The following is a 24002-nucleotide window of genomic DNA, read 5'->3' as shown; positions in this document are numbered from 1 at the left end:
GCAGCCTTCCACACTGCTAACCACTGCCTCCTGGAAACTGCGCCCTTGGATCTGTCACCTTACATTCTCTGCTCTTCTGCCGTGTCTTCGGCCGCGCTTCCTCAGGTCTCCTGTGCAGAATCTTCCCTCCCCATCCTTGGTTCTCTTTGCTACCATGTTATAATCTTTGAACAGTACCTTTTACATACACTCTTCTGTCACTTATTTTGGTCAGGAATCAAGCCTGAGTCTTGAACACAGACCTCAGTCAGAAGCACCAGACACAGAATCTTCAACACCTTACTGGAAACCTGTACTGGGTGTTCTACAGGCACCTCAAGCTCAACATGTTTAACATCAAACCCCTGAGTTTGTTCTGTTTTCCACCATGGACTGAGTTGTGATAACAGTGCAAAGGAGCAGGTTTTGGGAGAACAAGCAGGAATTTAGTTTTGGTAATGTTAAATTTGAGATATCTGTTGGATATCTGTTGTACAGACTGCTTGCTAGCTGACTCTTATGCATTCTCCTCTTCATTCATGATAATAGAACATCTAGCCAGACACATGGTTGCCTATAATACACCCTAAGTGTGGCCATATCTCTTAAGTTCTGGCCAGTAGGATGTGAGAAGAAATGATGTATGCAACTTCCAGATCATTTTCTGAAAGGAATTTGGTGTCACTTGCCCTTTTGTCCTTTTCTGATGAATGTATGTATTAAATAGTTGGGGTAGTAAACTATGTTGAAAGATGCTGTGGTTTGAATGATGGTGTCCCCTTCAAAATTCATGTTGAAACTTAATCCCCATTGTGATATTAGCAGCTGATTAAATCATGAGGGCCCTGCCTCATGGGTGGATTAGTACCCTTGTGAAAGGACAGGAGGGAACTAGCTTAGGCCTTCTTTTGCCCTTCCATCCCTTTAGCCACACGAGGACACAGCATTCATCCCCTCCAGAGGATAGAGCAATAAGGTCCCACCTTGGAAACAGCAGCTCTCACCAGACACTGAACCTGCTGGGGGTCTTGATCTTGTACTTCCCAGCCTTTAGAACTGTGAAAAAGTATATTTCTGTTCTTTACAAATTTCCCAGTCTCAGGTATTTTGTTATAGCAGCATAAACAGACTAAGACACTGGGAAACATTCTAGGGATTGCAGAGCAACAAGGTGGGGCCCTGAGGACTTCATTGAGCAAGTCCTGTGAACCAGGTCAACTCTGATGTAAGACAACTAACTTCTGTGATCTCCCATGGTTATTCTAAATCCCTTTAACTGCAGCTGACCTTGTGTCTCAGTATCCAAGCAAAGATATCAGGAGGCAGTTGCATGTGGAAGTCTAGAGTTAGAGAAGAATGAAACCAACTCATCCTACATTCTTTGACTTGATTGGTGACTCTACCATCTATGGCAGTCCCCAATAATAATAATGGTAGTAATCCTAGATTTCTTCCTCTCCCTCACTCTCCTGGCAATTAAGAGGCAAAGTTGTATCTCTCCAAAGAATAGGCCTTAGAATTAGTGAAGCAAAGTGGCTGAGAGCACAGGCTCCCAACTTACAAGTGCAGAGATTCCAGGCAAGATTGTAAACCCCTTTCTGATTTAGTTTCCTCATCTATAAAATGGAGTTGTAGGGATTAAGTGTTAATATACATAAAGCTCTTACAATAATGCTGGGCACATAGTACAACTCAACAAAGGCAGGCTACCCCCGGCCCCCCCCGCCCCCTCCCCCTGCCATGCAAATCCCAGTTCTTCTAGTTACCAGAAATCCAACCTTGAGTACCTCAATTGATATCTGTTTCCTCTTTGGGAAAGTGGGAAAAAATAATAGTACCATCCTCATAGGACCATTATAATCCTTCATTCATCCATTCATATTTATTGAATGGGTATGTGCCGGCACTGTTCTCAGTGCTGAGAATACAGCAATGAACAAAAACAGTCTACCCTCATGGAGTTTGTGATCCATGGAGGAAGAAAACCAACACATATGTGTTATGTCAGAATATGATATGTTAAGGAGAAATATAAAGCAAGGCAAAGGGAATAGGGAATGCTACAGGAGTTCTGTCGTGCCGAGTGGCCTGAGAAGGTCTTATTGAAAAGAATTCATTTAATCAGAGGCTTGACAGAAGTGAGGAATGAACTGTGGGAATATAAAGGGAAGAACCTTCTAGACAGAGAGGGCCCTGAAGCAGAAAGGTGCCTAGAGTCATCTAGGAACAGCTAGCAAGGCACTGTGGCTAAAGAGAGAAACGAGGAGTTGAAGGTGAGCTCAGAGAAGTCACAGTGGGTCACAGCCTGGAGGACTTTGTAGCTTTTCCTAAGAACTTAGGTATTTGTGCTCAAGGAGGTGGGAAGCCTCTGGAAGGGTTTGAGAGAGTTATGATAAGAGCTATAGAAAAACTCTAGCTACTGTGTGGAGAATGGACAAAGATAGTGCATATGAAGTGTTTAGTGCCTGACACATGGGAAGTGTTCAGTAAATGGTAATAATATTATCATCATCATTATCATAACATCCATTTCCTTCTATTTCCGCTGCTACTACCTTAATTTAGACCCTTAGTGTTTAGACCCGTAGTGTTTCTGCACTAGACTGTTAAGTTCCAGAAGGGTAAGATCATATTACCTAATTCACTATTTTAACCCCAACATTCATAGAGTGCTGGTTCATATTATACTACTTTCCTGCCAAGTGTCCTCATCACAGTATGTTTTCTTAAGAAACATGTATTATCACCTTGCTGCCTTTCTTAACTCTATCAGTGGCTCACCATGGCCTTCTGAATAATGTCTAAACTCCAAAAACAGGGCCCATTGAATGTGGTCCCTGCCTCCATTCCAGCCCCATCTCCCACTTCCCACATGAATATATTGCTTAGGCAGTATGACTTACACTTGAGAGACATTTGGAGCTCTTTTGCATGCAGTTTATTCTACCTTTTAGATAAGTTCAAGCTCCTCCTCTGAGAAGCCTTTCAGATCTTCTCAAGCAGGGTCATTGCTTATGCCTCTGTGTGCCTTCTACACCCTCGATGTATGTGCTTAGCACTTCTGTCTTCCCTTAAGCTCCTTGAGAGAGGAGAGCACCCTTGACTTCTTGTGTCCTCAGTATCTATCTCAACGGCTAAAACCTGGTAACTCCTCAAAAAAGGTTTGAATGAGTGAATCAGGCTTTATGAGCGTAAAAGTTAAGAACTGAGACCAGCATGTCTAATAGAGGACCCCTTTACTGAGCTAACATGTAATAAAGTAGTGTATCTTTGAATGTTTCATTTTTCAGCTATGTCAAGTAGAGATACAAGGTGCAGTGGTGCCTGCTTATACAATTCAGTGGGAACAGAAAAATCAGGCAAATGAAATAAATGTAAGAAATCTTAACTTCTTGTCACTTCCAATAAATACGCAACAATAAAGTATTTTAATTAGAACCTTGGTATATGAAGTATAAAATTAAGATATTGAACAAGATGATCTATGAAGTCCTTCTAAAGCTATGACTTTTTCAACCGCCAATTTCACTAATTGCCTCTATAGGCAAGACTACACAAGAAGTTACTGGAGCAAAAACCTGGAAGTCTATCAAATCATGCTTTGACCTTGGTCATCCCAATCTTTTTGTGCCCGTCTTAACCCAGCTGGAGAGTAGGTGGAAAAGGGAAGCATTTCATTGAACACCAGCTGCTGCTGCTGCTAATCTGAGCTGTTCTGAATAAAACAGTTCCACTTGAATCAATGAAGCAGCCCTTAGAAATGTTTCCTTCTGACATGTGCATCATTTGAGTTATTTGAAGTCATTCACACTACAATCCATATCTCTAATTCCATTTTAAACACATATACTGATTCTAACATGGACTCTAACAAAATGATTTTTTAAATCTAAGGAAATGCATTGATTAAATTAAATCTTAGTATTAAAGATGGTACAGACATTCTACACTTACTGTTTTTGTTCAGAATCTCTCAACTCATAAAAACATCTGATTAGGGAAGAATCGTGAGTATCATTTATAATTGATACACTATTTTGTTTTAGTACTGCTTGAGGCCCACATACAGAACACAAAATTTTGTTATCAAAATGATAAATGTTACTATGTGGACTCTTTGGCATTGCTTCCAACAAAATTTTGTACTTAAAGCTTAACTTATTAAAATTGTTGGTTTTACTTTTATTTTGTAACATTAAATTAGCATACTACATACGGAAAGCCCAATATTTTTAAAGATAGTAATATAGATATCATTTATGACATAAATATTTTATATTGCTTCTTTTTTTAGGTTACTGGTAAGCATAGTACTGATTGCATCCATATTTCAGTACTTACCACAAAGTTCCTGAAAGGACAGTACATTTCTGCAAATTAAATTTGTGCACTCATTAGGTGCCAGTTGTTTAAATAAATCTCATTAATTCATACAACAATCTTGGATATTATACACTGTATGGATTAGAAAATTGAGCTTAGAGAAAGTAAGCAACTTGCCCATGTCTTACACCTAAAAACTAGTAGTGCTAGGATTTAAACCCACAGGTGTATGTGTGTGCGTGTTTTTGTGTGCGCTCTTATTGCAGCATGTTGCTTTCCTAGAAACCAAAAATTTCAAAACTATATTTCATTGAAATGTTTCCTCAGTCATTCAGTAATCCCTTTTTTCATTGCTTCGTAGCAATCTTATAGTATCCTCAAATTATTACCCCAGCAGAAAACTCCTTTTTTATACTGTTCCATTCAAGACTGGTCATCTGGGAGTCCCAGCCATCTTCATCTGCATCAATCCTTTCTATCACTCTGTCCTAATTATGTGATACTGAGCCAGCTACTTAATTTATTTCAACCTCGATTTCTTCATTTGTAAAGGGGACAATATTGTGATGAGAAAAGAGATAACATGTTGCTAAGGACTTATTTTGTGCCTTAAGGACTTATTAATAATTGATTAAGCTCAATAAATGATGAATGAATGGACGAAGTTGTCTTAGTTTGTGTTTCTCCCAGAAACAGATCTCGAGGCAATGATTTGAGTGCAAGTAATTTATTTGAGAGGTGATCCCTAGAAACACTGGGAAGGGAGGAAGCAAAAAAGGGTGTATTATCAATCAAGTGTCCACTTTGGGCAACTGGAGTTTACTTCTGTTGAACTCTGGGAGTCAGTGTAGAACACACACTTCACAATTATCCTGTGAGTGTATCATGTTGTTATCGTCATCTGGCTGGCTTGCAGTGGTTGGGACACAGCAGCTCCAGCTGGTCAGAGAGAGCCCTAAGCAAGAAATGCAGGTGCTGCAATTGACGCTAGGACTGGCATACAATACAGTAGGAAGATCCAGGGCACCAATCGCGTTTGCCACACAAACAAATGAACAAATGAGCCAAAGTTGGTGAGCTGACTACAGTTCAGGTCTGGCCCTCATGATTGCAGGCTTAGAAGCCGATTTAAGACAGCCTACCAACCAAACTCACCTTTAACAAACTCAAGAGATGGAATTATAAAATCAGAATGCCGCTTTATTGATTTAAATTGAAAAGTACCCATCACAGGAACTGGAATGCTGGAAAGGACTGGTGTGCATGTGACCAGAGCATTTTTTCCCTGTAAGAGGACGCACAGGGTCCGCACAGAACAGAAGGTTCTTAGGAAGCTTGAAAATTAGAGAAAGGGAAGTGACTGAACAGGAATTGAAGGAACTGGACTGTTGGTACCTGATACATTCAACTTCTGTGAAGTATCATTGACAGGGGAATGAGAGTATTTGAAGCTTTTGGGCAAATATCCCCTAGGAAGTTACAGCCAGCATTTCCTCGTCTGATTCTATCCAGTGTTTTCACTGATGACCAGCCCTTTTCTTTAGAAATGTCAGGCTTCCATTATATCTTGCAGGCCTGGAAGCCATTTTTTTTTTTAAGTGACTTACAACAAACTCTGCTTTGGTCCATTTGTGAATAAGCCAAAAGGTTGACACCCAAAGGCAATCATATTTTCCTTTTTTTCCATGTTTCTGTGGTATTTCTCACTATGGGTGCCAAGTGTCAACAGTATTATATTTTATTACCTGATTGTAATTTCCTCACATCTAGAAGTCCTTTTGGCTGAACTTCTTCAGGCCTTTCAAACCTACTAAACCTACTATCTAGCTCTCAGTAGCTTTTCTCCTATTTCTCTCTCTTTTTTTTTCATTTATTTTATATATATATTTAAGTAGCGATTAGGTTTCGCTATGTTACCCAGACTGGTCTTGAACTCCCGGGCTCAAGTGATTCTCTCACTTCAGCCTCCTAAAGTGCCAAGATTACAGGCATGAACCCCACACCCAGCCTCCCAATTTCTCTTTTATGTCAAATACTTCTCATATGAAACATGCCAGAGTTGTTTGTACTTCCGTATTTCTTGGTCATTTTTTAAACCTAAAGAAAAGTTTAGAGAGTAGTATAATCAATACCCATATTTTCTTTAGCTAGATGTCCTGGTAGTTTATATCTGGCCATATTTGTTCTATCTATCCATTCATCTGTTGTCTCCAGCTATGGACCCTTTTGTCGTAAGTTACAGACTTTGTAACGCTTTATCCCAGCATGTCTTCCATAAGAACCAGGGCATTCTCATATATAAAACCGTAAACCACAAGCAATTTAACCTTGTTCTGGGTTATCAGAGACAACGTCTTCCTTAGCAGGCCAGTTTTATGATGTGACTCTGGGAAATGTTCTCAGTAATGAAACCTAAAGGCTGTCTTTTCATCCCTTGTGATTAAACTGTGATATTTCCAATTTTTTTTTAAATAAATCTTTTCTTGCTGCACAGGAAAGGGTTAACTCAGCAGTCCTGGATTGGTCAAACCCTGTAGGTTCCAAAAAAAGGCCTGCCTTGGCTCACGGCTGTAATCCCAGCACTTTGGGAGGCAGAGGCAGGCAGATCATGAAGTCGGGAGATCAAGATCATCCTGGCTAACACGGTGAAACCCTATCTCTACTAAAAATACAAAATATTATCCAGGTGTGGTGGCGGGCACCTGTAGTCCCAGCTACTCGGGAGGCTGAGGCAGGAGAATGGCGTGAACCCGGGAGGCAGAGCTTGCAGTGGACCGAGATCGCGCCACTGCACTCCAGCCTGGGTGACAGAGCGAGACTCTGTCTTAAAAAAAAAAAAAGGCCTGCCTTCAGGATTGGTCCTTGACTAGCCCCTGACTAACCTCCGAGACCCTGAAATATTCTGCCTGGTAAGAGACTTATATATACCTGAGGCTGGGGGTCATGCTGTATCAGTTTGACCAGATAAGTTCATCCTAACAAAGTGATTTATGGTAAATGCCTGTTTTTGATTTAGGAGCCAGCAGGGAGAGGAGAGGTTTGCGGTGGTGGCTGGCATAGAAGTCACATGGGTACTATATGCCTATGTGACTGACCACTAATACTTATGAAAACCCTGGAAACCAAGGTGAGGGTTATCTTCAAATAATGGCAGAACTTATGAAGTATTGCCAAACAGGAAGCTACTTCATATGTGTTACACAGTATTGCAGAGATGATTAAGTGTATCTCTGTGTGACTCCAGCAGAGAAGATATCTGGAAGCTTGGACCTAGTTTCTCCTGGATTTTATCCCATGTACCTTTTCCCTTTGCTGATTTTAATCTGTGTCCATTTGCTGTAATAAACTATAACTGTGAGTATAATAGCTTTTCTGAGTCCTCTGTGTCCTTCTGGCAAATACTTGAGCATAAGGGTCATCTAGGATCATCTGACATGCCTGCCTAGACTAGTTACTATGGATTCTGTTGTCTCCAACCAAGAAGTATTATTGATACAGAATTGATGCCAAAAGATCCTTAAAGAAATAGAAATCTGGGACTAGTGTCTGAAGTGGATTTGAAAACAGTAAGTATCTAAGTAGTGCTGACCGTGGGACAGTGGTCCGTGGCACATGGTAACCAAACAGTTAAGTGATCTTTTGTAGTCAACTGGACTAAAGTGGCTTTTGAAGGAAAGATTTTGATTTAAGAGATTGCGGTTCAAGTCATTAAGAACGCCAGTCTAACTTAGGAGGTGAAATCTTGCACAAAAGAGCTAGAGTACAAATCTGCATAGTTTGGCCTATAGGAATCTTTGACAGAGGCAAAACAGTCATGAAGTCCCAAGGACTGAAATAGGTAAGCAGTTTACTGTGTCCTTTTCGATGAGTACAATTCTAGTTCTGAGTAAACTTAACTAGAGTTTGACTTAAACCACTTCAATGGAGATTCACAGCCCTTGCCAAATCCCAACCCTCAGTCAGCTCATAGACACAGAGTCATGTGAATGAAGGAGAGTCTGGGTACAGTTGAGGATAGCCCACCAAGTTCATGCTGTCTGTTCTCCTTCCAGCCCTCCTGAAGGAGCTATGTGGTCATTTGGCAGAATGACTTTTCACCCAGGGAAAGGAAATATCCAGGCCCTTCAGGGATTTGGGGGCGCTGCCACTGAGCTAACATGTAGTAGTTCCTGGCAACCATAAAGACACTCTGGTCCTTCGAGCCTGATAAGGGCTTGTGAACATCAGTTGACATCATTTCTTAATGGGTCCAGTAAGTCCATGAGCCATCCTGTTAGTTCTCCGGATCCTGAATGTGAGTTGTAATAGACGTACTTGTTATCTGACAAGATCCTCAATTGTTCCACTGACCCATAGAATGAGGAGCTCTCATGATATAAACCTATGAACCTAGTCCTCTATTTGAAAAAAATAAACCAAAAGCAAGACCATGCCTCAAGGGGAATATTAGTGGTTTAGTGCCACCACCAAAGATTGGGAAGATATAGGGGTGTTGAGTTCTACTACCTCTCCCACTTAACTTGTTTGTTTGGCTTGTGCAAACATCAGATGGATATTAGAGAATGACAGTGTGGATTATCTAAGTCTAATCAGGTGGAAATTTCAATGGTAGCTGCTGTTCTTTTCTTTTGTTGAATGCTGTCAACTCACAGACTGAAGACTGGTGAATCTTAGGTAGAGTAAAAGAAAACCTCACTGAAGCACACCACAGTCAGACTGCTGAAAACCAAAGACAAGGAGATGACCCTAAATATAGTCAGAGAAATGAGACACATAACCTTTACAGGACCAACAGTGAAACTTAACAGCTGACTCTTTATCAGAAATTACCAGTGCCAGGAGAAAATCGAATGGCATCTCTGAAACCTGAAAGAGAAAAAGCAGCCAACCTGACATTTTATACTCAGATAAAATATTCTTCATAAATAAATTTAAAATAGAAATGTTTTAGACAAAAAAAGTTGAAAATAGTCATGGTCAGCAGATTTTTTCTAGAAAAAATTTTAAAATAGACTCTTCAGGCTGAAAGAAAGTTATCCCAGATGAAAGCATAAAACTGCAAGAAAGAGAAAGAGCACTGGATTGGATAAATATATCTGAAAAATATAAACAAATAAAAATAATTATGATGTATTTGAAATACATAACATGCAGAAGTAAAAATACATGTCAGCAATAGCACAAAGACTGAGGACAATGAATTGATTACATGTGTTGTAAGGTTCTTGCACCCTGAGGTAGACTGTAGTACAGGAGGAGCTTAAGGTAGACTGTAGTACAGGAGGAGCTTCAGGTAGACTGTAGTACAGGAGGAGCTTCAGGTAGACTGTAGTACAGGAGGAGCTTAAGGTAGACTGTAGTACAGGAGGCACTTAAGGTAGACTGTAGTACATGAGGAACTTGAGGTAGACTGTAGTACATGAGGAGTTTGTATTGAATCTCTAGCTAATTATTAAAATATTCCAGAATAGCTAATAGAGGAGAATAATAGAATAGCAAAAAAGCTGATTATTCAAAAGAAGGCAGAAGATAAAAAATATGAAATAAAAATAGATGGAGTTAATAGAAAATAAATAGCAAGACTGCAGATATAAATCCATCTATTTTATTGTTATATTGTATATGTATAACTAAATGTTTCAATTAAAGACAGATTGTCACACTGGATACAAAAACAAGACTCAACTATGTGCTATTGATAAGAAAGGCAGTTTAAATATAAGAACACAGTGAAATGGAGAGTAAAAGGATAGAAGAAGTTACAACATGCAAAAAATAGCTATAAGAAAGTTATTATGTAATATCAGGTTAATAGACTTTAAAGCAAGAGAAATCACTAGGAGAACACAAGAACACTTTGTAATAATAAAACTGTCAATTAAACAGAAAAATAATAAAATATTCTGTATGTAATATTTCACCTATATACACCTAATAGCTTCAAAATTTATATTTCAAAATGTAACAGAATTAGATGAGGAGACAGCAAAATCATATAATAATAGTTGGAGATTTTCACACACACCTCAGTATTAGAACAGCAGTCAAAGAATCAACAGGAATATAAAATATTTGAACATGATTCATTAAAGTAATCAAGTTGACTATGTAAAATACCACAGTTAACAGTTCCAGATCAGATTTTCTTTTTATTTACACAGGGAACAGTTACCAAAGCATATTGTATGCTGGCCCCTAATTTAAGTGCTAAAATTTTTTCAAATGATTGATAGCATTTAGACTGTGTTCTCTGACCACATCACAGTGAATTTAAACTGAAAATCAAGAACAGAAAGGTAAGTAGACAAATCTCCAATAGCTTAGCAATTAAGCAGCACACTTCTAAATAACCCGTTGGTAAAAGGATAAGTTACAGCGAATCTTCGAATCTTAGAAAATAGTTTGAATCAAACGATAATGCAGTATATCATATTAAAACCAGTTAAATGCAGCTAAAGAAGTGCTTAGAAGAAAACTAATGGTTTTATATAGAATGAAATTTGAAAATCAATTATCTAAACCAGGGATCAGCACATTATTTCCTGTAAAGCAGGGGTCCCCAACCCCAGTCATGGCCTGTTGGAAATTGCCGCACAGCAGGAGGTGAGGGCAGGCAAGTGAACGAAGCTTCATCTGTATTTACAGCTGCTCCCTGTCACTCACATTACTGAGCTCCGCCTCCTGTCAGATCAGTGACAGCATGACATTCTCATAGGAACACAAACCCTATTGTGAACTGCACATGCAAAGGATCTAGGCTGCACATTCATGAGAATCTAATGCCTGATGATCTGTCACTGTCTCCCATCACCCCCAGATGGAACCATCTAGTTTCAGGAAAACAAGCTCAGGGCTCCCACTGATTCTACATTATGGTGAGCTGTATAATTATCTCATTATATGTTACAATGTAATAATAGAAATAAAGTACACAATAAGTGTAATGCACTTGAATCGTCCTGAAGCCATCCCTCACCCCCAGGAGGTGGAAAAATTGTCTTCTAGGAAACCAGTCCCTAGTGCCAAAAGTTTGGGGACTGTTGCTGTAAAGGGCCAGAGAATAAACGTTTTAGGCTTTCTGGGTCATGTGGTCTCTGTCCCAGCTACTCAAGCCTGCCGTTGTAGAGTGAAGGCATACATAGACTTTAACTTAACAGGTAGGTGGCCCATGAGCTATGGTTTTGGGTAATACTTAATTCAGGGACTACAAAGAATGTACATGGTCTTTAGATCTGGTTTCAAAAAAAAAAAAAAAAAAAAGCAGTTTATCTGAGCAGCCTAACAGACGTGGGTGAAAACATGAAGTCACACCGTAGTATATGCAAGGAAATTATGGAAAACTTTCATCTCTCTGTGACAGTACATCCTTCAAGTTTGTGTTTACCTCTTCAGAGAAGCTTTTCCTGGCCTCTACATATCAAAGTAGTATTTCCCCCATGTGCTTTTCCTTCTATTTTTTTCCCCTGGTACATTTTTTCTAGTAGTCACCACTACCTTAAATTATATCACTAATTTTAAAAAACTTTAATAGAGACAGGGTCTCACTATGTTGTCCAGGCTGGTCTCAAATTCCTGGGCTCAAGCAGTCCTCTCACTTCAGCCTCCTGGGTAGCTGGGACTACAGGCACAGTCCACCTTTCCATCTCATATACTGAATTGAAAGTTCTATGAAAACATAAACTTTTTCTTTTCTGCTACTATACATTTAGCACCCGGAACACTGCCTGGCATAAGGTAGGTGTTCATGATTATTTACTGAGTATGTAAATAAATGATACGGAAGAGGACTGTAAGTGAGAAACCCCCAAGTCCTAGAAGTGACACTAAATGATGTGCATGGACAGCTACTCATAGTCACATTCAATCGATCCCTGGGACACATGTGGCAACAGAGGTGACGCATGATAAGCAAGGCCTGGCAGATCTTTGATTGCTGACATCAAACCTGTGCTGTCAGTTACTTAAGAAATGGAGGACTCCTTCATGCTCGTCAGACATGGCTTTACAAAATGAAAGAAAGAAAAGTAGGGCCCACATTGCTTTCCCAGTCAACAAGACATTCACTGAGAATTGTTGATGTAGCACAAGCACAGTTTCTCCAGCTCCCTTGCTGGAATAAACAGGTGAGATCACTGGCGAGGAAGGGCCAGTATGGAGTGATGGATGAGCTTGACTTAATCCTCTGTTTTCCCTAGAGGAGACATTTATGAAAAGCATTTCCCTACATTTCTTTATACTTTTGCCATCTAAGTTTGAATTCCTAAACACTATAGTTGAGTTTTCCTTGTTTTTTTGAACATTATGTAATAGGAGTCATATAGCATGTATTCTTTTGTGTCCACCTTCTTTCATTCAATTATGTTTTTGAGATGTATTCTTTTGGTAGCATGGAGCTACAGTGAGTTTATTCTCATTGCTATATAATGCTAATATACCATAATGTATTCTTTCTACTGCTGATGGGCATTTCAGTTTTCTCCTATTTTTGAATATAATGAATAATGCTGCTGGAAAAATTCTTGAAATGAATATAGGCTGCTGCTTTCTGGATCATGAACAAAGGACTCTTCTGCCACAGAAACAGCTTCCTAGATGCTCTAAGCTTCCTTATTACAGTTCAGTTTTATAACCTTTGATAGCATTTGATTGGCCATATTCTTTCACTAGAAAGTATGAGTCATCAACACAAAATAATCCACACTTTCTATCTGAGTCCATTTTGTGTTGCTACAAATACCTGAGGCTGGGTAATTTATAGAGAAACGAGGTCTATTTAACTCAAGATTCTGCAGGCTGTACAGGAAGCAAGGCACTGATATCTGCTCAGCTTTTAGTGAGGGCTTTTGTGCTGTTTCAAACATGACAAAGGTCAAAGGGGAAGTGGGCACGTATGAAGAGGGACTTTCCTTATTTTTCTATCAATACGTGTTTGCTAAGAGGGCACGTGATGAGGACTAGTGGGCTTTCAGATTTTTTTTTTTAATTTAAGATTATTGAAGTCATTTGGACCCTTGGAAGAAATACACTAGACTCATCCCTGTTGATTTGTATTAATGAGGTCTAGGCATAGCATAAACCAATGATATCAATCATACATTAAAATCTCGTTGAAGTCGTACAGTTTAAGTTTCGTCCTACTTTAGGCGTTCTCCAACTCCCTTAATAAGGCTGCTAAAGGGCAAAAATAACAGTAAGGACTAACAACAATTTTGAATTGTTAATACCTGGGTGACTCTCCTGGATAGTTTGTTAACATTCAGTTTCGCTGGCTCCGCTTAGAGAGCTTGGATTAATGGGCTTGAAGCAGACCAGGAAATTGCATTTTTAATAAGCACCCAAAGGAGACTTTAATGCAGATGTTCTTTGGACCACACTGTGGCAGAGCTATCAATAAACAATGGCGGGAAGGAGAAGCAAGGATTACAACTACAGTAGTGAAAAGAAAGACAAACATCTGTAGAAAGACTACAAGAAAACCAATTGTGCCTCTTGCTGGGGACAGGGATAAAGCTCTCTGATTGTGGAGAGTGATTGTAATTTGTAGCGTTCAGGGCCTCCTCTCTGGGCATGTTCACCTCCCACTCTAGGGTTCAGGCAAGCTGGGGCTCTTACCTTCCACATAGCCCGGCGGATTCTCCGAAGCTTCAAAGGTTCATGCACTTACACAGAAATAAATCACTTGAGGGGCTGTTTCCAAACTGAAGGTAACATGCTCGACTTTAGATTCTGTCCAACACAAAAACGTTAAGAGGACAAAGAAGTTAAATTAGGCCAATAAATATACTAAATGAGATAAGGGACAAAATTAGTAACATTAAACAAGAACAAGTAAACTACTAAAATGAACTGAGCAGAATATGAGGTATCAAAAATAATACTTAAAGAATACTGTCATCGGATGAGTGGCAGAATGGATGTGTCGGAGGATTGAATTAATTAATCAGAAGACAAATTGAAAAAATCTCTGCAAAGGGAAAAGACAGAAAAAATATTGTATACAAAACCAAAAAGATATGGAGTGGAATAGAGGTGGTAGTACTCAGATAATAGGTGTCTCAAAAAGAAAATATAAATGGAGATAAAGAAGTAGTTGAAGACCTAATGGAGATAAGTTTTCCCAGATTACATAAAAATGAAAGACTTTTGTTTCAAAGAACTCATAGAGAGTGTCCAAGAGACGAGAGAAGGAAAACACAACCAGACTCTTTGTAATGACTTAATAACAAAGGCAAAGAAAAATGTGAAGGCTTCAGAGACAAAACTAATCACAAGCCCAAGAATCGCATCGATATCAGATCTCTTTTGCTATCAACTTGATGCAAAAGACAACAAAGTGGGATTTTCAACACATTGGTAACTTAGAATCTGGAATTTTATATCCAGACAAATTGTCATTCAAATTCAGAGACATGATGAGATATTCTCAGGCATAGAAGGCCTCAGGAAGTTTGCTACATGGAAATCTGACTTGGGAATATTTAGGGGTGAAATATTTATGTAAGTGGAGAGAACAAATCCCTGAGACACTGCAGGACATAGAGGAAGGAACTGGGTTTTTCATTCTTTGGTAAAATTTATTGCTTTCTCTAAAAGGCAAGATTAAAGAAAAAGACAAAAATGTATTTACATAACTCTGAATTTTAAACCAACATTACCAACATAAAGAGTGAGGAGTTGGAGTTGTTTGAAAGTGTACTAAGATTCTTTATTTCTTGGGAGTGAAAGAGATGTAGATGTCAATATCCCCCGTTCCCCCCCCTGCAAAAAAGCAAGACAAATTAAATGATGGAAAAAATGGAAGAGAACTAAAATAGTAAACTAAGATTGTAAAAATGGATCTTGAGATTCCCCAAAAGCACATTGTAAGATGAGAATACTTGTATAAATGTTTTACTAAAGAAATGCTCCCAGGGGAAACTGGTAATGGAGTGGGTGAAACAGAACAGGGACAGGAATGAGGCGAAGCAAGGCACCTCATGAACATGCAGTGGTGGCTTCCGGGTGACCTGGAAGAGCAACTCTGGAGTGTGTGTGTATGGCTTCCGTGTTCTCACCCCCATCATTCACTGATGAAGGCTTCCTGGGTACCTCCAGAGGGTCTGGGGGACTAGGAGACTGAGACGGTTATTTTAAACAGTGGCAAGTGATTGCTGTTGGAAATAAAAAACACACTGACAGTGTGTTTTGCTCAGGGGCTGAGCAAAAATGGCTGAAAAGGATCCACAAGAATCTGGGCAGATCCATTATCCACTAACCAGGTTCGAATACATTAGTACTGTCAATATATGTAAATGAAGGAAACCTACAGCCAAAAAAATATGAACATGCAAAAGTTGAAACTATAAGGATGGAAAAAGATATGTCAAACACCAACCTTTTCTCATTATGTAGTGATCCCTTCCAACCCTATTAGTGCTTATGGTCCTAAGTCCTATTCTTTTTCATATTATTAGAGAGAAAAGGTCATTCAACACACCAAGTTGATATCTCTGTTTTAAACATGTATGTACTTAACAAAATAGCTTCAAAATATTTTAAACTGGTGATTCAATAATGCAGAATAACAAGTTAAACAGTTAAGTTGAAAGAAAAATTTCAAAAGCATAATACATATGAAACTATAAAAGAACAGATACAATGTGTTTATCGCTGGGGCTTCTCCTGGCACTCAAGGTATTAAAATCCGTTGTAAAGAGGTGGAATGTCTAGCTCTCAAATGAATGGATGTTAAATTTATTTCTTCATAATGTGAAATTATTTTCAGTGTTGAAGAAGACCAGGGAAGCTATTCATAATATACGGAAAGCTTTAAAAACAACTGATAAAAACCACAAAACTCATTTTGTATAAAACTTAAAAACTACAAGGCCTCATTTTTGTAAATATAGTTAGAATATGCATGTAAATTAAAAACACAAAAAATTTGACTAAATTGTAGAAGATAATAAAACAATACAAAACTTCTGAAAAAATATAAAAATTATAACAGAAATGTTTTAAAAAATAGACTATCGTGATTAAAGAGATTGAAGCAATGGTTAACAATATTCACACAAAAAAATTAGGATCAAATGGTTTTACAACTTAGTTTTACAGGTGGCAAAGACATTATAAAAAAATTATCAGCTCACTTTACTCACTGATATAGATGCAATAATCCTAAATAAATACAAGCAGCTCAAATCTAACAAAGTATACAAAAGGTAATATGCTATGACCAATTTGAGTTTATTTCAGATATGTAAGGATGATTTAATATTAAATCTATAAACATAGTTCACTGCACTAACATGAAAGAGGGAAAAAGGGCCGGGCGCGGTGGCTCAAGCCTGTAATCCCAGCACTTTGGGAGGCCGAGGCGGGTGGATCACGAGGTCAGGAGATCGAGACCATCCTGGCTAACATGGTGAAACCCCGTCTCTACTAAAAATACAAAAAACTAGCCGGGCGTGGTGGCGGGCGCCTGTAGTCCCAGCTACTCGGAGGCTGAGGCGGGAGAATGGCGTAAACCCGGGAGGCGGAGCTTGCAGTGAGCCGAGATCGCGCCACTGCACTCCAGCCTGGGCGACACAGCGAGACTCCGTCTCAAAAAAAAAAAAAAAAAAAAAGAAAGAGGGAAAAAGCTGGGCATGATAGTATGTACTTGTGGTCCCAACTACTCAGCAGGCTGAGGCGGGAAGATCACTTGAGCCCAGGAGTTCGAGGCTGGAGTGAGCTATAATCGCACCACCGCACTTCAGTCTGGGTGACAGAGCAAAACTCCATCTCCTAAAAATATAAAAAGAGGGGAGGAGGAAGCATATAATCATCTTAATCTATACCAGAAAAAGTATTAGATCAAATTTAACATATATATGTATTGGGTTTTTTATTTAAAAGTAGCAGATTTCTTAACTTGATAGAATGTGTTTATTTAAAAATCTAAAAGGCAATATTCTGAATAGGGATATTAAAAGCATATCTTTATAATCACAGAAGAAATAAGGATACTTATTATAACCACTTCTAGTCAACATTGCATTGGCAGCCTTACCAGCGCAAAAAGACAAGAAAAAGTAATTACAAGAATAAGGACTAAGAGGAGGAAGAAGATTGTCATTAAAGTCATGCACCACATAATCACATAATGACTTTTTGGTCGATGATAGACTGCGTATAAAACTGTAGTCCCACAAGATTATAATGAAGCTGAAAAATCTCTATCGTCTAATTATGGCACAGCCATGGTAAAGTTGTAGCACAACATATTTCTCATGCGTTTGTGGTGATGCTGGTGTAAACAAACCTACTGTGTTGCCAACCTTTTAAAAATATAGCATGTACAGTGGTGTACAGATCATAATACTTGATAATAAATTACCATGTTACTGGGTTATGTACTTTCTATACTATACTTTTAATTATTACGTTAAGACTATACTCTTTCTCCTTATAAAAACACATTAACTGTAAAACAGCTTCAGGCAGGTCCTTCAGGAAGTATTCAGAAGAAGGCATTGTTAGCATAGGAGATGACAGCCCCATGCATGTTATTGCCCCCGAAAACCTGCCAGTGAGACAAGATGCGGAGGTAGAAGAGAGTGATATTGATGATCCTGACCCTGTGTGGACCAAGGCAATGTGTGTTTATGTCTTCGTTTTTAACAAAGAATTTTAAAAAGTAAAAACATTTTAAACAAATTAAAGACAGACAAAAGCTTATAGAACAAGGCAATAAATAAGTAAAATATTTTTGTACAGTTGTACAATGTGTTTGTGTTTTAAACTCAGTATTATTACAAGAGTAAAACGTGCTTAATAATTTGAAAGTTTATAAAGTAAAAAAGTTACAGGAAGCTAAGATTTATCATTGAAGAAAGAAAAATATCTTAAAGATCAATTTAGTGTAGCCAAAGTATACAGTGTCTATAAAGTTTACAATAGTATACAGTAATGTCCTACACCTTCACATTCACTCACCACTCAGTCACCCAAGAGCAACTTCCAGTCCTAGAAGCTCCATTCACGGTGACTGCTCTATACAGGTGTGGCAGTTTTTAAATCTTTTCCACTGTATTTTTACTGTACCTTTTCTATGTTTAGATGTATTTACATACACAATTACTATTGTGTTACAGTTGCTTACAGTATTCAGTGCAGTAACATGCTGTACATGTTTGTAGCCCAGCAGCAATAGGCTACACCATATAGCCTGGGTGTGTAGTAGACTCTACCACCCAGGTTTGTGTAAGCACACTCTATGATGTTCACACAACGACAAAAATCACCTAACAATGCGTTTCTCAGAAAGCAACCCCATTGTTACGTGAGGTATGACTGATATTTGGAGATGGTGTGGTCATTTACATAATCAGTCTAAAATAATCTACAGACATTATTTGAAATAATAAGATGAATATACAAATGTTAGCTGCATTTCTATACACCAGCAGCAAACAACTAGAAAATGTAAAGAGAAAATACTCTTTATAATAGTATCAGAGAACTTTAAGTATCTAGTAATAAATACTTACTTTGTAAGTCACTGAGGTTGTTATACAGCAAATCTGATTAGCTCTATAAGGAAAATGTTAAAGCTCTATTATGAGATATTAAAGAAGGCTCAAGTAAATAGAGAGCTCATCTGGCCTTGAATAGGAATTTTAATAGAATAATATCTCAGTTCTTTCCAAATTGATCTATAAATTGAGAATAATTCCAATCAAAACCTCAACAGTGTTTTTCATAGTATGTGATAATCCTAGATAGAAGAGTTAAGGGCTGAAATAGTTAAAACATTTCTTCAGGGAAGGACACTTCCCTTGCTAGTTATTGGGATTTACCATGAACCTAGAGTAATTAAGACAGTAGTGGTATTAGTTCACCTCACCGATCAATGGAAATACATAGGGAGCCCAGAAATAGATTCCCACATGGTTGGCACTGGGAATAAGAAAAAGGTGGCATATTATCAGTGGAGAAAGAAGCTGAAAGATGGAACTGAAAACAATGCTTCTCCAAGTGGAAGAAGTTGAAGGTGTATCCCTACCTCACCTAATTACAAAATAAACTTCATTTAAATTAAAGACTTTGAAAAACAAAACTTTGAAACCCATATGAAAAAATATAGGTCAGTATTTTATAACTTGGAGAAGTAACTTAAACAAGACACAGAACTGTTGACTATAAAATGAAGTATTGATAATGTAGGCTAAAGTAAAATAAAGAACTTTGTTCATCAAAATACCCCTAAAGGACCTGAAAGTTAAGAAATAAACTGGGAGATATTTGCCATGTACATAATCAACAAATAATTGGTATTAAATAGCTCCTACATATCAATGAGGAAAACACAACTCAAGGGGAAATGTAGACAACATGAAAATACTTTTAAGAAGAAAAGCACATGGAAGCAATAAATATGTGACGTTAAATACGTGAATATTATTAGTGAGAAAATGCAAAACGAGGTCTCACTGAAATACCATTTTACCCAAAAGCAGGCCAGGAATACAAAAGAATTAACACTCTCCAGGAACATCCCGCAACCTGGGATTTCTTGGAGTTAGTGCAAAAATAACTCCGCTGCCCGTCTCTCTGGATAGAATAATTCTGAGACAAGGTGTTTACACCATTTCTCAGCGCTTTCCATGGGATCTTGAGCCCTCATTCATCCGCTGGGATAGCTGGAATAATTGAATACCCTTTATTAGCTGTAGTTCCTGTCCTGTATCCCCTGTCCACTTCTCTATCGGCATTATTACTTCCCAAATGGGCTACTTTCATTTAAATCTTTGTCTCAGGTTTCCTCAGAAAGCCCAAATAAAGACAGTGCATTTTTTGCATAAGAATATGTTGAGATGTGATGAAAATATATTAAATGGAATAGTTGGGAATGATGCACAGGGAATTCGGATTGCTGGTTACCTTCCATGGGGTGTTGGATGACAGATTTGGATGAAAGGGGTTCAGATGGATATATGTATGATCTTCGTAAAGGTTCTGGCTTTTGTTCAGGTGATGAGTTTGTAGGTGAGTGTTATTAAAAATAGCCAACTAATAAATCAATATATGTAAATTTTGTCATTAACTCAGCTCTATGGCCTCAGGTCCTTCAGAATAGGAGAAAAGAGAATGAGAGGGGGAGAGAGAGAGAGAGAAACAAAGGAAGGAAAGGAGAAAGAAAGGGAGGGAGGGAAGGAGGAAGGAAGAAATTATGAGGTCACATTAGGATGTTAGTGAGCTCTAGGAAGAATATTGTCAAGAAAAAATGGATCGACTAAGCAATAAGCGGAATGAGGAAAATGTTAGAAATTATTAGAAGTCTTTTCTCAACAAGAAAAAAAAAGAAGACAATGAAAAATTTCAGGAACATAAATACTGTAGAAGACCATACTACAATTATGAATTCATCTAAAATGGAGCATACCTGGGGCAACTGATAGAATGCAAGACATTTGTATCTATTTTCCTAGTGTTAGAATAGTTCTCTGCTTTGAGAGGCGCAAGATTTATGACATTGTCCCTTCAAAGATTGAAATGTAATTATAGCACATACTTATTTCTAAAATGAAACATACTTACATACTAATTCCCCAGTCATTTTCACTGTCTTTCTTACCATCAGAACTCCAACGTTAATTACGGCCATGTTGTGCCAAATTTTAAAAAAATATTTCCCAGCCTCCCTTGCAACTAGGGGTAGCCACATGACATGGTTTCAACCAATAAGATATAAGCGGAAGTTGCTGGGTGGAATTTGATGTTTTACCTTCTTGAGTTACTATTCCATCTTCTTTTTTCCTGTCCTTCAGTATCTGACTCTTCTCAAGATTAGACACTAGCCAAAGCCTTTGGTTCTCTGCCAAATACCTGTTCTTAATCTTTTAGTTTTCTGCCACTTTTCTGAGAATGCTTTTCCAAAGCTTGCTAGTAACATCTTAATAGGCAAGCCCTAATGACACTCTCTCAGTCTTGATCTTCTTAGAACTCAGTCCATCCTGTAATATTCTTAAAAGCTTCTCATTTTTCAGGCAGCGTCTCAACTCTTCAAGTACTTTGATCCTGTGCTGATCCTGTGTTAACCGCAGAGATCCTCCCTGGTCGCTAGTGTCTTTTGTCATTATGAAATTTAGACATTCACTGTGGTTTGCTGTTGGATTTCTTTCTTTCTTCTTTTGTCAGTTGTCTCTGCTATGGAGATTGCATTTTTTTTCAAGGCTGTGGCAATTACATTGATGAAGATCATTTCCCAGCCTGTAGCTTTCCTCTAGTCTCTCCCCGACGTGCCAGGTCTGTATTTCCAGATGTGTGCTCCATAGAGCCACTACCTCTACTAAAAATATCTAAACTCAGATGTATCACTTTTTAAAGTCCCTAATCAGGTTCTTCTTTTGATGGAGATGTTTTGGTCAACAAATTGTTTTAAACTCTCAGCAGCAGGGGTTTATCATGTGCCAGGGACAGTGCCAAGAGCTTTACATTTTGGACCCTCACAGCACCTCTGTCAGATGCACAGCATTATTAGCCCCATTTTTACAGATGAAGAAACTGAGATCTAAAGAAGCGAGGCCTGATTTTTCCAACGTCACACAGTTTTCACTGGCTGAGACTGGTCCTCTGATGCCTAAGTTAAACGGTCTCCCTTTCCACAATAACACTTCTGACATCCTCCTAGTTTAAAAATCTCGATTCTACGTTGAATCAGTTGCCAGATTCTGTCAGTTCTCTCTCCCAGACTTCCCATTTCCCCCTTCTTATTGCCTAATCAAAGACAACCCACTGTCAGTTTGTTGTGTGCAGGGTCACTGTCTCTTGTGTCCCAAGCCTTTTTGCACCCTCTGCAAATACAGCTCCTCTCCCCTCAAGTCATGTGAACAGAAGAAAATCCAAGCATCCACGAAATGGCCCCAGCCTACTCTTTCGCTCTTTGTTTCGGCTTTTTTCAACCCGTCTTGGGCTGTAGCCAAATGACCACTTGCTCAGGAGGGATTCTTCACTGACCCACCTGAGGACATGTGCTTGTGCTCAGACGGTAACAACCTGCTTGGCCTCCTAGGTGCCTAGCCAAAATTCTCTCTGGCTCAGAGCCCAGACTCCTCCAACGCCTTGTATGCCTTGATGGGACCTTGTTGCAGTTTTCCTTTGACTTTGTGCCCCAGGTTCAGTACCTGGGTTCTTGCCATGTTCTGGTGACTAATTCTCATCTTCTAACCCACTTCAGGAACTGGGGCACAGCTACTCTTGGCAGTTCTCTCAGAGCCTGAAATTCTCTGCCAGCACCACAGGTTAGCAGCTAAGACTGCTACCTTGTGCACCTGCCTGAGCAGCTGCATAAATGCCTGCTCCAAGCTTCGCCATGACCCTGTTTGCCTGCCTTGGAGGATTGATCTTGACTTCTACATGTGGACAACTGCTAGGACTGTGGCCCCTGCTTCATGTGTGACCCTCCAGACCTGGATGGAACCTTGTCCTCAATCATCCAAAGCCAGGCCACTTCACAGTCTCTGTCTCGGGGGTTCCCAAAGTATGGTCTGCAGGGTGTTACTAGGCACTGGGTGTGGGATGATTAAATAAATGTAGGTGACACTTAGTTATATATAGGTAGTTTTCTTTAGATGAGAATTTCTAGAGCTTTTAACGTGTTCTTATGTGTTACAGTTCTCCAAGTTTGGAACTGTAGTTAAGTGCTGTTCCCATGCTTATTTCAAAATGAGACCATGTTTTTCACTGAACAGCTCTAGGGATACTAGAAACACTGGCCACAGGTAGAGTGGGCACATGAAATTTCCAGGTCCAATTCCTCTCTAGTGAGGCCTAGTCCATTAAGCACCATCGACTGTGATAAGGAACTGTGGTAGGCACCACAGATAAGCACATATGCTTGGTCCCCAAAGAGCTCACAGTTCAATGGCAGAGGAATATGTTCACAGGTAAGTGGTAGTACTTACTTGACTGAGAGTGGATAAAAGTCTTGTTAGGACGGTAAGGAGTAAATAGTTCTGCAGGAGTATTTGGTGAGTTTTCACAAGAAAGGGCTATTTAATTTAGATCTTGAAGGATGATCCAGAAATTCTGCCATATGCAAAGCATGTGCAAAGGTCCAGAATCACATAGTGCTGAGTGTGTCCGGGGAGTCCTGGGGTTCCACAGGTCAGAGATGCAGGATGTGTGAGGGCAAAGTGTGGGCATGAGGCTGGAGTGTAGGCTGGGGCCAATAGGAAAAGGCCTTAAAAATAAAGAAGTGAGACTTTGGAGTGCCCAGATGGAGTTTTGAGAAAGTTTTTAGCACAGTGGCTATAGCAGTGGTGTGGCACGTGGAGCGGACTCTGCTGGCCCAAGTTCTTCTTTTGGTGCAGATGCAGGCTCAGCTCAGGAAGGCTGACCTGAGGCACACTTCCCTTAGCTCGTCATTCATCTGTTATCCTGGACCACATTCTCTCCCATAGGATGATGCTTTCTCATGGTGGAGGATGGTATTGGCCTTTTTTTCCCCCTTGGTGCCTTACACAGTGACTCATGCCAAGTACGTGCATAACAAATACTGCCTTTTAGAATAAATAAGCAAAGTGTTAAATAAGTCTCTACAGACTACAGGTGCCACAGTTACGAGGAGAAGGAGCTCTCTGGGAGCTTGAGTAGAGATTGTAGGAAGGTAGCATTTGGGAGAAGATCTGACTCATCATTGAAGTCCAGTTGCAATTGGGATATGGATGAAGAAA

General features: G+C 39.1%; 1 long non-coding RNA gene across 1 annotated transcript; it reads right to left on the bottom strand.

Moving 5' to 3' along the window:
- Positions 1-5173: 5173 nt before the first annotated feature.
- LOC116275888 lies at positions 5174-21089 on the bottom strand. Its single transcript, XR_004185238.1, has 3 exons — positions 20866-21089; positions 13915-14028; positions 5174-5257 (listed from the first exon to the last, which is right to left on the bottom strand). It is a non-coding gene; the product is annotated as an uncharacterized LOC116275888 (long non-coding RNA).
- Positions 21090-24002: the final 2913 nt, after the last annotated feature.

The sequence above is a fragment of the Papio anubis genome, chromosome 7, assembly GCF_008728515.1.
Source record: "Papio anubis isolate 15944 chromosome 7, Panubis1.0, whole genome shotgun sequence".
Lineage (NCBI taxonomy): Eukaryota > Metazoa > Chordata > Mammalia > Primates > Cercopithecidae > Papio > Papio anubis.
The sequence above is the reverse complement of the archived record's forward strand: the minus strand, read 5'-3'. Positions and strand labels throughout refer to the sequence as shown.